The sequence below is a fragment of the Dasypus novemcinctus genome, chromosome 12, assembly GCF_030445035.2.
Source record: "Dasypus novemcinctus isolate mDasNov1 chromosome 12, mDasNov1.1.hap2, whole genome shotgun sequence".
Lineage (NCBI taxonomy): Eukaryota > Metazoa > Chordata > Mammalia > Cingulata > Dasypodidae > Dasypus > Dasypus novemcinctus.
In genome coordinates this window covers 52034244-52048194 of record NC_080684.1, presented here as the reverse complement: position 1 = coordinate 52048194, position 13951 = coordinate 52034244, and the positions used below count along the sequence as shown (strand labels likewise).

Genomic DNA, 13951 nt, shown 5'->3' with positions numbered 1-13951 from the left:
AGGTGGAGGCGTCTTCGGGACATGGAGCTGCCCTGGATGGTGCTTCAGAGGTAATCACCGGACATTGTAAATCCTCACAGGGCCTACATGATGGAATAGAGGAGAGTATGGGCCATGATGTGAACCAATGTATATGAGGTGCAGAGGTGCCCAAAGATGTACTTACCAAATCCAATGGATGTGTCATGATGATGGGAACGAGTGTTGTTGGGGGGGGGGGGAGAGGGGGGGTGGGGGGGTGGGGTTGAATGGGACCTCACATATATATTTTTAATGTAATATTATTACAAAGTCAATAAAAAATAAAAAAATTAAAAAAAAAAAAAAAAAAAAGAGTTTGCTGGAACTGGCTAGCACGGTTCATGAGAACCAGTGCTTAAAGTGTCGAGAATTTTGCCATGCAGGTAATGTTGCAGTGCTGGTTTGAAACAGGCCATGGCAAGAGTATTCAAGCTAGAAATATCAGCAAACACTATGAATCTGGATTTCTTTCCTCCATAAAATTGGTTGTTAAGCAAGTACCAACACACCATTGTCAGGGATTATCCTTCTGAGTTGCAGGAAACAGCTTTGACTGAACGGTTTATTTAGCAAAACCAAGACAAAGCATGATTAAGGAGATAGAGAGTAGCACTCTCCTGAAGGTGAGGCCAGGAGGGAAATCCCATCAAGCTTCATGCTCAATGCTCAACAAATACCTACGTTGAGGTTGGCAAACTTTTTCTGTAAAGGGCCAGAGAGTAAATATTTTTGGCTTTGCAGGCCTTCTAGTCTCAGTTGTAACTACCCATCTCTGCCTCTAGAGCACAAAAACAACAAAGACAACACACAAACAATGGGTATGGCTGTATTCCAATACAATTTTATTTATGGATACTGAAATGTGAATTCCATATGATTTTCACAGGTATGAAATACTAATCTCTTGATTTTCTTTCAACCATTTATAATGTAAAAACTATTCTTAGCTGACAGGCTATACAACAGCAGGCAGTGGGGGTGGATTTGGCCCATGGACTATCTAGTTGCCAAACGCTGTATAATATTCTGAGTAGTGTCAAAGAAGGAAAGGTGATTCCCAAGTCTCAATTAATGATAATAGCTCTCATTCATTGAATAGTTTATGTTCCTATTGTTTTCCTAAGAGCTTTATACACATTATTTCACTTAATCCTTTTAACAGCCCTAAAGTAAATACCATTATTGAGGCTTAAAGAAGAAAAACAATGGGGCCAGAGTCACGTAGTTGGTAAGTGGCAGAGCTGGCAGGTGCTTGGATTCATTTTTGCCCTATTTGAAATTTTTTGCTCTTAGCCTCTGTCACCCACTCTGAAATCCTGAGTCTTGTTTGCAGGGAACATTCTTGAGTATTCACCACTAAGTCCTCTGTTTATTCTCCTTTGGGCAGCCTTTCTTTTCATACTTTCCCTGCCGGCTGAGGCAGCCATAAATCAATCTCCTGATTCCCTGGCCCTCGAGGCCATCCCACAAATGTATCCCAGAAGAACAACAAGATGGACAAAGTCACACTTTTTTTTTTTAAAGAACTCCACAAAATATCAAAGTAGATTTAGTAGCACTTGCAAAATCAGGCTAGAAGAAGGCACAGGGCTCACATGAGGCTCTACACAGTGTCTCCAGGCTCGACTTTGCCCTTGACTGACCTAAAGGACACTCCTTTGTCTGGGCTAGCAACTGCCTCTCCACCTCTGGAACTGGCAGGACAAAACTAGGAGCTCTGCTTCTCAACATTTTTTTAAAGGATCAGAAGATTAATTCTTAAGACGACACGTGCTTCCTGCCAGGAAAAAACTATTTATATTTTTGGGCTATCTATCCACCTATCCACCTACCTACCTACCTACTTAAATACATATATATTTGCTTTTTGTTTGTTTACAGAAGTAATACCCAGAATATTCAGAAATAAAAAAAAAAAAACATAAATTTTAAGGTTAAATTATTCCTAGGAGATGAAATGTCATAATGCCTGCAATTATTGTAAAACAACATTAATTAAAAAAATTTGATGAAGCAAATACAAAATGTTAACATCGTTAGATCTAAATATGTTTCATTATTAATGAAAAAAATTTAAATTCCTAAAACAGTACAATGGAACAAAAGAGAGGGTCTAAAGAAGAACATAAATAACTTTGTTCAGCTTGAATTCTAAGATAAATCAGAAGGATGGTGACCTGGGTACAAATGAACACTGTTCTGACGATAATTTTCCAGTTTAGGTCAGTCCTGACCACAGATGATCCTTCCCTTAGCCATTAATTTTTCTCAGCTTTGAAATAAACTCAATCTATGCTTGCCAGTCAAACTCAGAAATCCAGGCACACATCTAAAGGAAAGTTTAATTCGGCCTTGAAGACCAAGATAAACATTCATTGGCATATGGAGAAAGCTGATTTGTCTACTTGAAGTGGGAAGCCAGCTCTTGAAATAATAAAGTGCCATGCCTGCTTAACCCTGAAAAATGTCAGGCTACTGGTGATGGAGCCCAGACTTCAAAAGAAACAACAGATGTCAGAATGGGAAAGATCAAGAAGACTGATGGTAGCTAGTGCTGGTGAGGATTAGGGGAAACAGCACATGCATGCACTTTTGCTGGGAGTGTAAATTAGTGCAACTTTCCTGGAAGACAATGTGTCAATATATAGAAAAGACTTTTTTTAAGTCTTTGACTTAGAAGCCCCAACCCTAGAAGAGTTTCCCCTATAGAAATAGTTGGATAAATGTGCTAAGAGTAACAAGCAGGATGTTAATTACTATAGAATTTACAGTACTGAGAAACTTGAAATAATCTGAATGTCTAGTAATAGGAATTCAGTTAAATAATTATGGTAGATCTATACAATGAAAGCCACAAAACCTTTAAATAGGATAATACAGATCTTTTTTAATAGACATGTAAAGATAGATGTTTACATGTTGCTAAGTGGAAAAAATATGTGTCCTCTGATTCTGTTTGTGTGTGGCAGGGGGAGGGAGTGGCATGTGCCCATGAGTGCAAACAGAAAAAAATCTGAGCAGCACGATTTTAACAAACTTATTTCTGAGTAGTGTCAACTTTATTTTAATCTTTATATTTCTCTGTACTTTTTGTATTTTCAGGAATGAGCTTGTGTTATTTTTCTAATCAGAAAAAACAAACAAATTGAAACAACCAAAAGTTCTCCAAGAAATTGGCCGGTGATAGCTGGTGGTTGTCCACTCTCTTTCATTTGGCCCCTCCAATTAATTGATATTCCTTTCTTCATGACACCTGCTAGTTGGCCTTTTATCAGAGGATTCTCAGAGGTTAAAAAACTCAGGTAATTTCCTCTTTTTTTTTGAAGCTCCTGGCATATATATTTTTTTAAAAAAAGGAGAAATGACAAAAGAGGGTTACAAAATGTGTAGTCACTATAACTTTGTGTATGTATTTAACAAATCAATGCTTTTATCATTTAAAAAATCTGTTCTATATAGTTAACAGAAATTCCTGGAGGAATTTTTATTTGCAGTGTGTTCCACACTGTGTAGTCATGTAATGGAGCACAACCTAAAGTGACGTAAGGAAGTTCTTCCTCTTTCAACTCTGTCAGAGTATTTCTGGGCCTGGATGTATACATATGGTGGGTAATAACAGAAGTCAAAACCTCAGAAATCACAATTTGAGGCCCTTTGGGAATGTCTACCTGGAGTTACATGGCCCACCTCAACACTCTGCTTCTGTCCCAAGCTAGAATGTTTCAACAAGAAGGACATGTTACATTCTATCCAGCCCCACAATTCCCTCATTGTGTCACCAGGACCAGCGTGGAACTTCGCTCTCACTTCTCCAAGGCTTGCCCAGGCTATACTCTGATTCTTTGGATTTAAACCCCCCCAAAATATACTCTGGGTACACCTCAGCCCATTGCAGCCCAATGGCATTTAGGCTGGCAATCCAGGTTCTATCAAACCCCACATGAGAAGTTTGACTGCTACTGTAGTACTGGAAGGCCGACTCCATACCCTGGTAGTATGGTTTCTGTGTGGCAGCTTTTTGCCTGGAGAGCCAAGGTTCTGGGAACAGCAGCTTGTGAACCATGGTGAGAGACATTGTCAATGGTGCAGCACAGCAGTTCTAGGGGCGGGCCAAGGACCTAAATTGAACAAACTCAGACACAGCCAAAGGCCCCAGCTGCACTGATGTGGTATCAAGCTCCAAACTAAAAGCAGGAGTCACGCCAACATTTCTACAAGACTAGGAGACCAAGGCCTTACCCAGAGGCCACGTTTGAATGAGCGGGCTAGGCTTCAGCATTTGCAGCAAGGCGGAGACAGGGCATCCACTGCAATTTCCTGGAGGAGAACAGCTGAGCACTGATGTGCCTTGCTTAGCCAAATGTCCCTGTAAGCTAAATAGAAGCTGACACTGGGATTTCAGCATCTCCAAGCAGCTGCTGCAGGCAAAACTGAGTAAGAGTGGGAAGTGGATATGGTCCAAGCAGTTGAGTGCCTGCCTTCCACATGGGAGGTCCTGGGTTCGGCTCCCAGTGCCTCTTAAAGAAAACAAATAAACAGTAAACAAAAAAGGACAACAAGCAGGCCATGAGCAAAAATACTAAAAAACCCAAAACCATTGAACTGTACACTTAAAATGTGTGAATTATAAAGTTTGAGAATAATATATCAATAAAATTATTTTTAAAAATTTATTTTTAACAAATGGAATAAGGTGACCATCATAGAAGAAGAAACAAATGCAGGGCACTCCAAAGTACCCCCTAGCATCAGGGAATGGATGAAAGTCAGGGCAGATTCTCCAGAAAATATTTTTTGTTTGCTTGCTTTCTGAAGCCTCTGTTCGGTGTCATCAGTGACCCAGGCAAATCCCCTCCCTTGCTTAACTTATAAATTAATTTGATCACATTAATTCATTTCTATTGATCCCCCATCTCCATTCCCATCCTCTTTTCACCATAAACAATCATTTTAATATACTTAGTATGGATCTTTTTATTTGTCTGAACACTTTTCAAAACATGTACTCTTTTGTATACATGGATATGTGTGTATGTGTGTGCATGGGATTTAACTTACATAGTCAGTAAAACTGTACATTATGTTTTTCACTGAACATTAGTTTAGTGGAAAACTGTTCTAGATTCCATATTACTGTATGTAAATCTAACCCATTGTTCCCAACTGTCCCATATTACCCAACAGAGTGCCTCCAATATATTTTACCCATCTGATTTCCAGTGATGAACAGATACCCACAAATGTAAGTGGAATTAACACTTTTGTGTATGTCCTCTTAGGAACCTGTGTAAGAACATCCCTGAATATATCCCCAGGAACTACACTGTTGAAATATTGGGTGTTCATATACTGAACGTGACTAAATTCTGTAAGATTGCTTTCCTGAATGCCTGCACAAATTTACACTTCCATAAGCACCACGTGAGATTCCCAAGTCTCAACATCCCCAGGGCAGGGACCATTCACAGGAATAGTTCACAATATGGAGCTCTTTCCTTTTTAGATGGGCCTTTTGCATCTTGCTTCCAGGCAAGAGCTCCTGGGAGAGGGTGCTGAGAAAGCCCATTACCAGGGCTCTGTAGCAGAAAGATGAATCATTGTGCACCACTGCCAGTCAGTTATCCAACAAATCTTCATTGGGTGCCCACTAAGTGCAAAGCTCTGGGTTCAAAGAGAAAAACTCATGATGTCCGTGCCTTTTTGGTATTTAGTAATTAGTGGGGTAGAATGACATTGAAATCCTTACAAACAATCCATAACCACAAGCATGCAACATTGTGAGGGAATCCTAGGGAAACTTACTAAGCTATAGAAGCACCACAAAAGCAGGGAGTTTGTTCAATACCGTACTCTAGCTCTAGAAGAATACCTGACAAATGGTAAACCCCTTAAAATATTTACTGAGTGAATGACTAAAAGAAGTGGACAGGGTTCAAGAAAGGGCTTCCTGAGAACATGGTATTTGAGCCAAGCCCTGGAAAATGAGGAAGAGTTGCCCAGGGTGGTGGTGGTGGTGCTTAGGAGCTCTCCCAGGCAAGGAATTTTGGTGCACGCCCTCTAGTTGAACCCATAGTTAGTATTGGGGTTGATAGGTGTATGTACAAGAGACAAATCTTTGGACTGTGCATGTTCCAATTGCGTCCTGAATCTCAACAGAGTTGCAACATCTACTCTCCAGTTCACTGGACTCACCTAGAACAACCAACAAGGAAATGATGACGGACAACGACCATCCCAAGGAACAGAGAGAGTCTGCAACTGCAAGCAGGATACCATCCATCTGCCCCATGGGATTTGAGTCCCCTCTCAATTGGAGGTGGAGTGGGCATCACCATCCCAGAATCCAGGACTGGGGAATGAATGATGGACTAGAGTAGGTTTACAGTTATTTTACTATAGACATTGTGACTAGCAATGGAAGAACTTTTGTCATTGATGTGGAGGCAGTGGCCACTGGAGGTTCTGGGAGGAGGGAGAGGGAAAAATAGTTGTAATATGGGGTCATTTTCAGGACTTGGGAATTGTCTTGAATGACATTTCAATGACAGATACAGGTCATTGTATATCTTGTCATAACTTACAAAATTGTGTGGGAATATAAATTACAATGTAAACTATAATCCATGCTTAGTGACAATGCTCCAAAATGTGTCCCTGAATTGTAACAAATGTACCACACAAATGAAGGATGTTGTTAATGTTGAAAAGTGTGGGAGGGGTAGGGCGTGAGGCATATTTTCATGTAACATTTATGTAATCTAAGTATCTTTAAAAAAAGAAAAGGTATATTAAAACACATACACAAACAAATGAAACAAAACAAAACAGAAAATAGCGACTATTGTAGAGGATGTGGAAAAATTGGGACACCGGATCATTGTTGGTAGGATGTAAAATGAAGCAGTCATTGTGGAACACAATTTGGCTGTTCCTCAAAAAGTTAAATATAAAATTTCTATATGTCCCAGCAATTCCACTCTAGGTACATACCCAAATGAATTTAAAGGAATGACTATTACTCACAATAGCCAAGAGATGAAATCAATTTTATATAACTTTTCTATAAACCTGGAACTTCTCTAACCAAAAAAAAAAAAAAAAGAAAAGAGGGATAAAAGTACATGTGTTTCATTTTACTCCAAATTTAAGAAAGTGCCCTCTTGTGGTATGGCTTTCTGCTAGATTTTCTACCCTTACAGTTACTACAATGTATAGATATAAAACTAGGTCTTTGTTTCTTTGCAACTGGGGGCTGTTCAAGAGCTAAGGCATTGAGAAGTGGATTTGGCCCAATGGATAGTGCGTCTGCCTACCACATGGGAGGTCCAAGGTTCAAACCCAGGGCCTCCTGACCCGTGTGATGAGTGGCCCATGTGCAGTGCTGATGCGCACAAGGAGTGCCCTGCCACATAGGGGTGTCCCCTGCGTAGGGGAGCTCCATGCTCAAAGAGTGAGCCTCGGAAGGAGAGCCGCCAAGTGGGAAAAAAGTGCAGCCTGCCCCAGGAAAAGCACTGATCACACATGGAGAGCTGACACAACAAGATGACGCAACAAAAAGAGACAGATTCCCACAGAACACACAGCGAATGGACACAGAGAGCAGACAACTGGGGGTGGGGGAAGGGGAGAAAAATAAATTTTAAAAAATTAAAAAAAAAAAGAGAACAAGGCATTTCTGGCTAGCTCTGCCTGTAAGGGATATGGGAATTATCCTGAATGAATTTGCAATGATGGATACAGACCATAATATATTTTGTTGTAACTTACAAAATTGTGCAGGACAGAGTATAAACTATAATGTAAACTATAATCCACATTTAGTGACAATGCTCCAATATGTGTTTATCAATTCTAACAAATGTGTCACACTGATGAAGGATGTTGTTAATGTGGGAAAATGTGGGAGGGGTAGGGAGTGGGGCATATAGGAATCTCCTATGTTTTTTATATAACATTTATGCAATCTAAAGCATTTAAAAAAATTTTTTTAAGTATAAGAAAAAAAGGATGGGTGCACGATGTCAGCAACAATTAAATCCATCTGTGCAAATATGCTCACAGAGCACGTCAAGCACATGTGCCCTGGGATGCCACCCCTCTTCTTAACAAAACTGTTGGGCCAAGTTCAGACCTGGAAGGCAGGCCATAGATAGATAATAAGGCTCTGCAGCCACAGAGCAGAAGGAGATTTTCCTACTTAACGAATAGGAAATTTTTTGTAACATAGTGGAAAGAGAACAAGTTTGGCATCAGACTGACTTTGAATCCTCTTAGCAGCTAAGCAAATGTTTTCAAGTTATCTAACCTCCCAGGGCCTTAGTTTCCTCATGAGTAAAAAATAGGGATGATAATACCAATTTTATAGGGTTTGGGAACAATAAAACAAAATATATCTGTAAAATATCTTATCATACAGTAATAAGATATATTATTATAATTGCTAATTATTAATGAACACTTATTTGTCAAGCATTTTACCTGAATTCTTCATTTATCCTTAGTACCTATCTCAAAGAATTGTTGTGGGCACAATATAGCACTTTGAACAATTCCTGGTATGTAAAAAGTGCTCAAAATATTAGCTATTATTACAGAAGCTATCTCTATTCCACAGGAGAACCTGGGGCTTAGAGAGCTTAAATAACTCGCTCCAAGTTACACAGCTGAAAAGTAGCAGGACCAGGATGAAACACAAACTCAGCCTCTTTGCTCATGCCAGTTAGAGCCTGGCACATAGCAGGCCTCCAGACACCTCAGCGTCTCCTCCCACCACCGCCATCCTCACTTTCCTCGCTGGAGGAGTGGTCAGGAACGAGGAACTCCATGAAGGCCTTCAAGGGTGGCTAGGACCGTGCTCAGTAGTGTAGAAAACTCAGTGTTCCTCTGTGCTCATGCGCGCGCACACACACACACACGGGCTTACAGAATTTCCTGCAAATATGGTGAGCAGGCCATAGAACCTTCATGACATGGTAGATTTCACAAGCCTTGTTTAAAACTGGAGGTAGGGAAGCAGATATGGCTCAAACAATTGAGCTCCCACCTACCACATGGGTGGTCCCAGGTTCGGTTCCTGGTGCCGCCTGGAGAAGACGTGCAAGACAGTGAGCTGGCATGATGGACAGGTATGGCAAGCTGACACAACAAGATGATGCAACAAGGTGGGCAAGGTGGCACAAAGCAGAAAGACAATGAGAGACACAACAAAGCAGGGAGCTGAGGTGGCTCAATTGATTGAGCACCTCTCTCCCACAGGGGAGGTCCCAGGTTCATTCCTGGTGCCTCCTAAAGAGAAGACGAGCAGACACGGGAAGCACACAGTGAAAGGACACAGAGAGCAGACAGTGAGCACAAACAAGGAGGGTGATAAATAAATAAAATAAATCTTAAACAAAAAAAAAAAAACTGGAGTTAATTTAAATGAAAAGACACTGACTTACTTCCTAACTTCCCTTGAAGAAATGGGAAAATTCCAATATGGTCCCTGACAATTACTACCTATTTAATTTCAAAAGGAATCCAAAATTGGGCAGAATCTAGGTTGCTGAGTTCGGATAGACACTGGAATTTTATTTTAAATAAAATAAATCAAGGGCATGAAGAAACTAAAGTATTCTGGGGAACAGGGTAATCATTTGAAATAGACAAATGGAAACCTGAAACATTCTTTTTTCTCTGTGTATGTGTGTGAGTGTAATTCATTTTCCAAGGAAGACTTCACTCAGATGAAATAATCTGTTTCCTGAAAGAGCCCAGGAATTCTCCTGGGGCTTCTTGAGAGACTGGTTGAAGGTACAGTGATGAAGTAACTCAGTCCAGATGAAGAGCCAGAAGTTTCTACCCACTTTTCCCAGGCTCCCTTTCTTTCCTCTCCCCCTCCTCTTGTTCTTTGAGTTTTTAACCCTGCAATCTCCTTGTGGCACAAGAACTTTCAGGGAGTGAACCAGAGAAGGAAAGGATTTGTTTCACAAGATTTTCTACATATCGTGGGTTTTCAGCCAGGTACAGAAAGGACTCTTGACAGAGTGGAAACATGCGGACCGAGGGGAGCAAAAGTGGAATGATTCCTGACCAGATTTATGGACGCTTTACCTACTGCTTAAACCTAGTGTACGCCTGCTCTCAGAAAAGAGCTGTGAGTCTCAAGAGACCGATGTGAAAGGGAGATTGTTCAGATCACACACACACAGGGAATAGGAGAAAAGAAGATGGAGGGAGTAAAGTAGAGCTCATTTACACTGGGGACAGTTCCTATTAATTAAATACTAGGCAGGACTTCAGGGAATTGCATGAGATACGAAAATAAATCGAAAAATTTTTAATGAACCTGAAAGAAAATACAGAATCTTTTTCAGGATAGGTATAAAGACTAAGAAGTTCTGTGTTTGTTTTTTTCCCCCTAAATAATCAGCTAAGAGTGATTATCTAGAAATTCTTGTAAAGCAAATGCTTTCATTGTCTGGTTAGTGCAGTGCCTCCCCTTTCCTCCTGAACTGGAGCTCCACAAACAATAGACAGTGTGAGTGTGTGTTTTGTGGAGGAGAGGTGTGTTGAATTACTCTCTGGCTAAATGTGCACTACGTGTCATATTGATTTTCTGGTAACTCAACACTAATTCCTGGCAAAGAATCCTGGGGGAATCCAGACTTAAGAATGCCTTTCTGGAAGGTCAAAATCAGGATCTGTAGGAATCCAACATATTTCAAGCAATTCCTGGGTTCTTTTTAAAATCAGGAAACAGAGCTCCTGTGTTGTTGTTTTTTTTGTCATCTTTGAGCAAATATCTTTCATTAAATCTCTAGTATTTTAAGAATTTGACCTAATACTCAAAATGTCTCAATGGAAAATATGGCAAGTGTTACCACTACAAATCTTCAGACATTAAGGAGAACACACTCAACTAGTCAGTGGTAAAAGTGAACATAAACAACAAGTTTTCTGATTAGTTTTTTTAGTGAGAAGACTGTTAAATGTGATCATTTCCTTGCCTGTAGAAATTAGTAATAAATTTTTCTGTATTTAACTTTAAAACTTGTTTTCTTCTAAAAAATAAAAGAATGCTATTCTATTAGATTTTGTTTTATGTAACTCCAAATCATTTAGTCAATTCAGTGAAGGAAAAAAAAAAAAAGACAATCCAATTCAATTGGCATTCTACAAGTAAAAATAACCTAGATTTAGTCAGTTTGCTACAATGAGATAAGGAAAGTGCTTCTTGCTAAAACCTCTTTTCCTCTACCCAAAAACCCTTTCTTTCTCCCAGCTCCATTTCTCCATTTCTGTACATTTTATTTCTGTTCATTTAAGCTAAAGTTAATGTCTACTAGTAATAGCAATACTACTACTAAAAAAATCACAGCGAGCATTTATTGAGCATGTACCCATCCAGGCTCTTTGTCTATGGGAATAGGTATTATTATCATTCCCATTTTACAGATGAGGAAATAGGCTTAGAAGTGTTAAGTAGATTGCCCAGCATCAAACTGCTAGAAAAATTGGAAGAGCAGGGTCCAAACCTAGGACGAAGTAAGGTTCAAACCTTGACGTAGGCTCAAAAACTGACCATTCACCAACATTTCTCTATAAATTTGCTGTTCACTGATGTATGGCCTCTTCCATGCTTAGCTGCATTTAAATAAGGATTTTATTAGAGTATAAGTTCCATGAGGGTAGGGACTTTATCTATTTTGTTCATAACTGCATCAAGAACTAGGGCCAGCTTTGTGGGCATGCGCCTGGAGCAAGCGCACAGGACCCCACGTTCACTTGGGTGTAATGCCCTGCAGTCCCATCTTGAAATTCTTAATAATTTCATCTTTGAATTTGTGTTTTGTAACTTAAGTCTACTGGGTAATGGGAGGAGGGGACTTAGATCCTTGATCGTGTGTGATTCTACCTCCCAATGCCTCTGGGTCCCCGGGGGATTTTGGCTGCCCCTCCCCCCATCTATAACCAATGCCACCTTCTGCTTGGGGTGGTGACAATGTCACCTGGGTGGGGTGTTGGTTGGGGTCTGCTGTTGCCCATTGACTCCAGTGCAGGTCTGGGTATGGGCATGAGAAGGGATGGGGTTGGGTGTGAATGCCCCATGGTGTCTGGTAGTTCAACCCACACCCCAGACTGGCAGGGCCACAGTGCAGTTAGTGGGCAATCAGCAGGGGGGAGCAAGCCCTTGGGGAACTCACCCACCTCCAGCCAGGGCATGGTGCTCAAGTCACAGCTACTGGTGAGGATCTGAACTTGACCTGTGAGCATCCCTGTGCCCAAGAGAGCATGACTTTAAATAAATGAAAAACACCATGAAGGTCAAGAGAGAAACCACAGAGAAAAGGAAAAAAGTTTAATATTTTAGTATCTTTAAAGACACTTTTCCCTGCTTTTTGGATAGGAACTTGCTTGTTTTCATTTTGCACTAGGCCCAGAAAATATGTAGGCAGCTGTATTAGTCAGCTAAAGGGGTGCTGATGCAAAATACCAGACGTCTGTTGGCTTTTATAAAGAGTATTTATTTGGGGTAGGAGCTTACAGATATCAGGCCGTAAAGCATAAGTTACTTCCCTTACCAAAGTCTACTTTCACGTGTTGGAACAAGATGGCTGCCAATGTCTGCCAGGGTTCAGGCTGCCTGGGTTCCTCTCTTCCCAGGTCTTGTCTCTCTCTGGGCTCAGTGTTCCTCTCTTCCTGAGGCTTGCTTCTCTTTCCTCTGCGTGCTTACTTCCCAGGGCTCCAGTTTAAGACTTCAGTATCAAACTCCAACATCAAAACCCTCCAACTCTGTCCTTTGCCATGTCTTTTATCTGTGAGTCCCCACCCACCAAGGGGCGGGGATGCAACACCTAACTGACATGGTCCAATCAAAGCCCTAATCATAATTTAATCACACCTGTATGGAACAGTTTACAACATAATTCAATATCTACTTTTGGAATTCGTAACTATATCAAACTGCTACAGTAGCCCTGTCAGTTATTATGTTTTAAATTAATAATATGGACTCTTCTAGACCAAAACTTTCAGGCTTCAAAGGAATAAAGCACTAATTCTGAAGCATAGGATCTCAGACTGGAAAGTTGGCCTTCAAATGATATTCCTCAGGGAAAATAGACAAGGAAATGTAAAACACACAAGAAGTCTTGCTACTCAGCAGTAGAGTAGGCCACTGAGGACCACGTGGGTAAAATGTCCCACATAAGAACTGTGACTTTGATGGGCAGATTTGGCCTGTTGACATTGTTTAGCCAATAAAATGTTTTAAAGAATGAGTTTGATTGATTGCGTTTGGACCTATTTCCCACCCCTCCCTATGGTCTCACACCTGGCTGCTGCACATATTTGTTTGCTCTTCTGCCTGTGAAGTATGTCCCTTGAAACATTTGGGTGTTTTACTATTGTTTTTAATATCCCACGTACCAAAATCTGTCACGCTCAATTCCAGGGCCATGATTCTATGAACCTGGTACTAAAGAGTGTTCATAAATACCAAGATGTGTCTAAGAGGAGTGATTATTATCAGGTGTGATATTTTTACATTTTTGTCTCCCTTATAGATGGTGGACTTTGTTAGGACACATGTATTTAGTCATGTTAGTCTATTGAAACAAATAAGCCTCAACTCTCAGGGACTTAACACAATGAAGTTTCTACTGATGTCATGGTCTGATGAGAGTCCCTTGGAGGGATTTACTCCACTTAGTCATTCAGGGTCCCAGGCTCCTCCCATGCTGTGAACTCCCTATCCCGTAGGGCCTTGGAGACCTCCACTAGTTCCTCCATATTTGGCTGGCAGATGAGGGAAAAGGGAGCCCAGGTGGATTGTGGGAGAGGTTTTTAGAGGTCAGGCCTGAAAGTGACATCTTCATTTCCACCCACATTCTGCTGGCCTGAACTCAGTCCTATGGCCTAACTACAAGGAAAGCTGCCAACCCTCATG

The 13951-nt window shown here is 40.7% G+C and overlaps 1 long non-coding RNA gene across 1 annotated transcript in view; it reads left to right on the top strand.

Annotated features, from left to right (window-relative positions):
* Window positions 1-7681, top strand: part of LOC131280617 (uncharacterized) — a 198907-nt gene extending 191226 nt beyond the window's left edge. The window contains exons 4-6 of the long non-coding RNA XR_009188281.2: window positions 3124-3323; window positions 5206-5263; window positions 6178-7681. This is a non-coding gene — a long non-coding RNA (uncharacterized lncRNA). The remainder of the gene's footprint in view (window positions 1-3123; window positions 3324-5205; window positions 5264-6177) is intronic.
* The last annotated feature ends 6270 nt before the right edge of the window (window positions 7682-13951 follow it).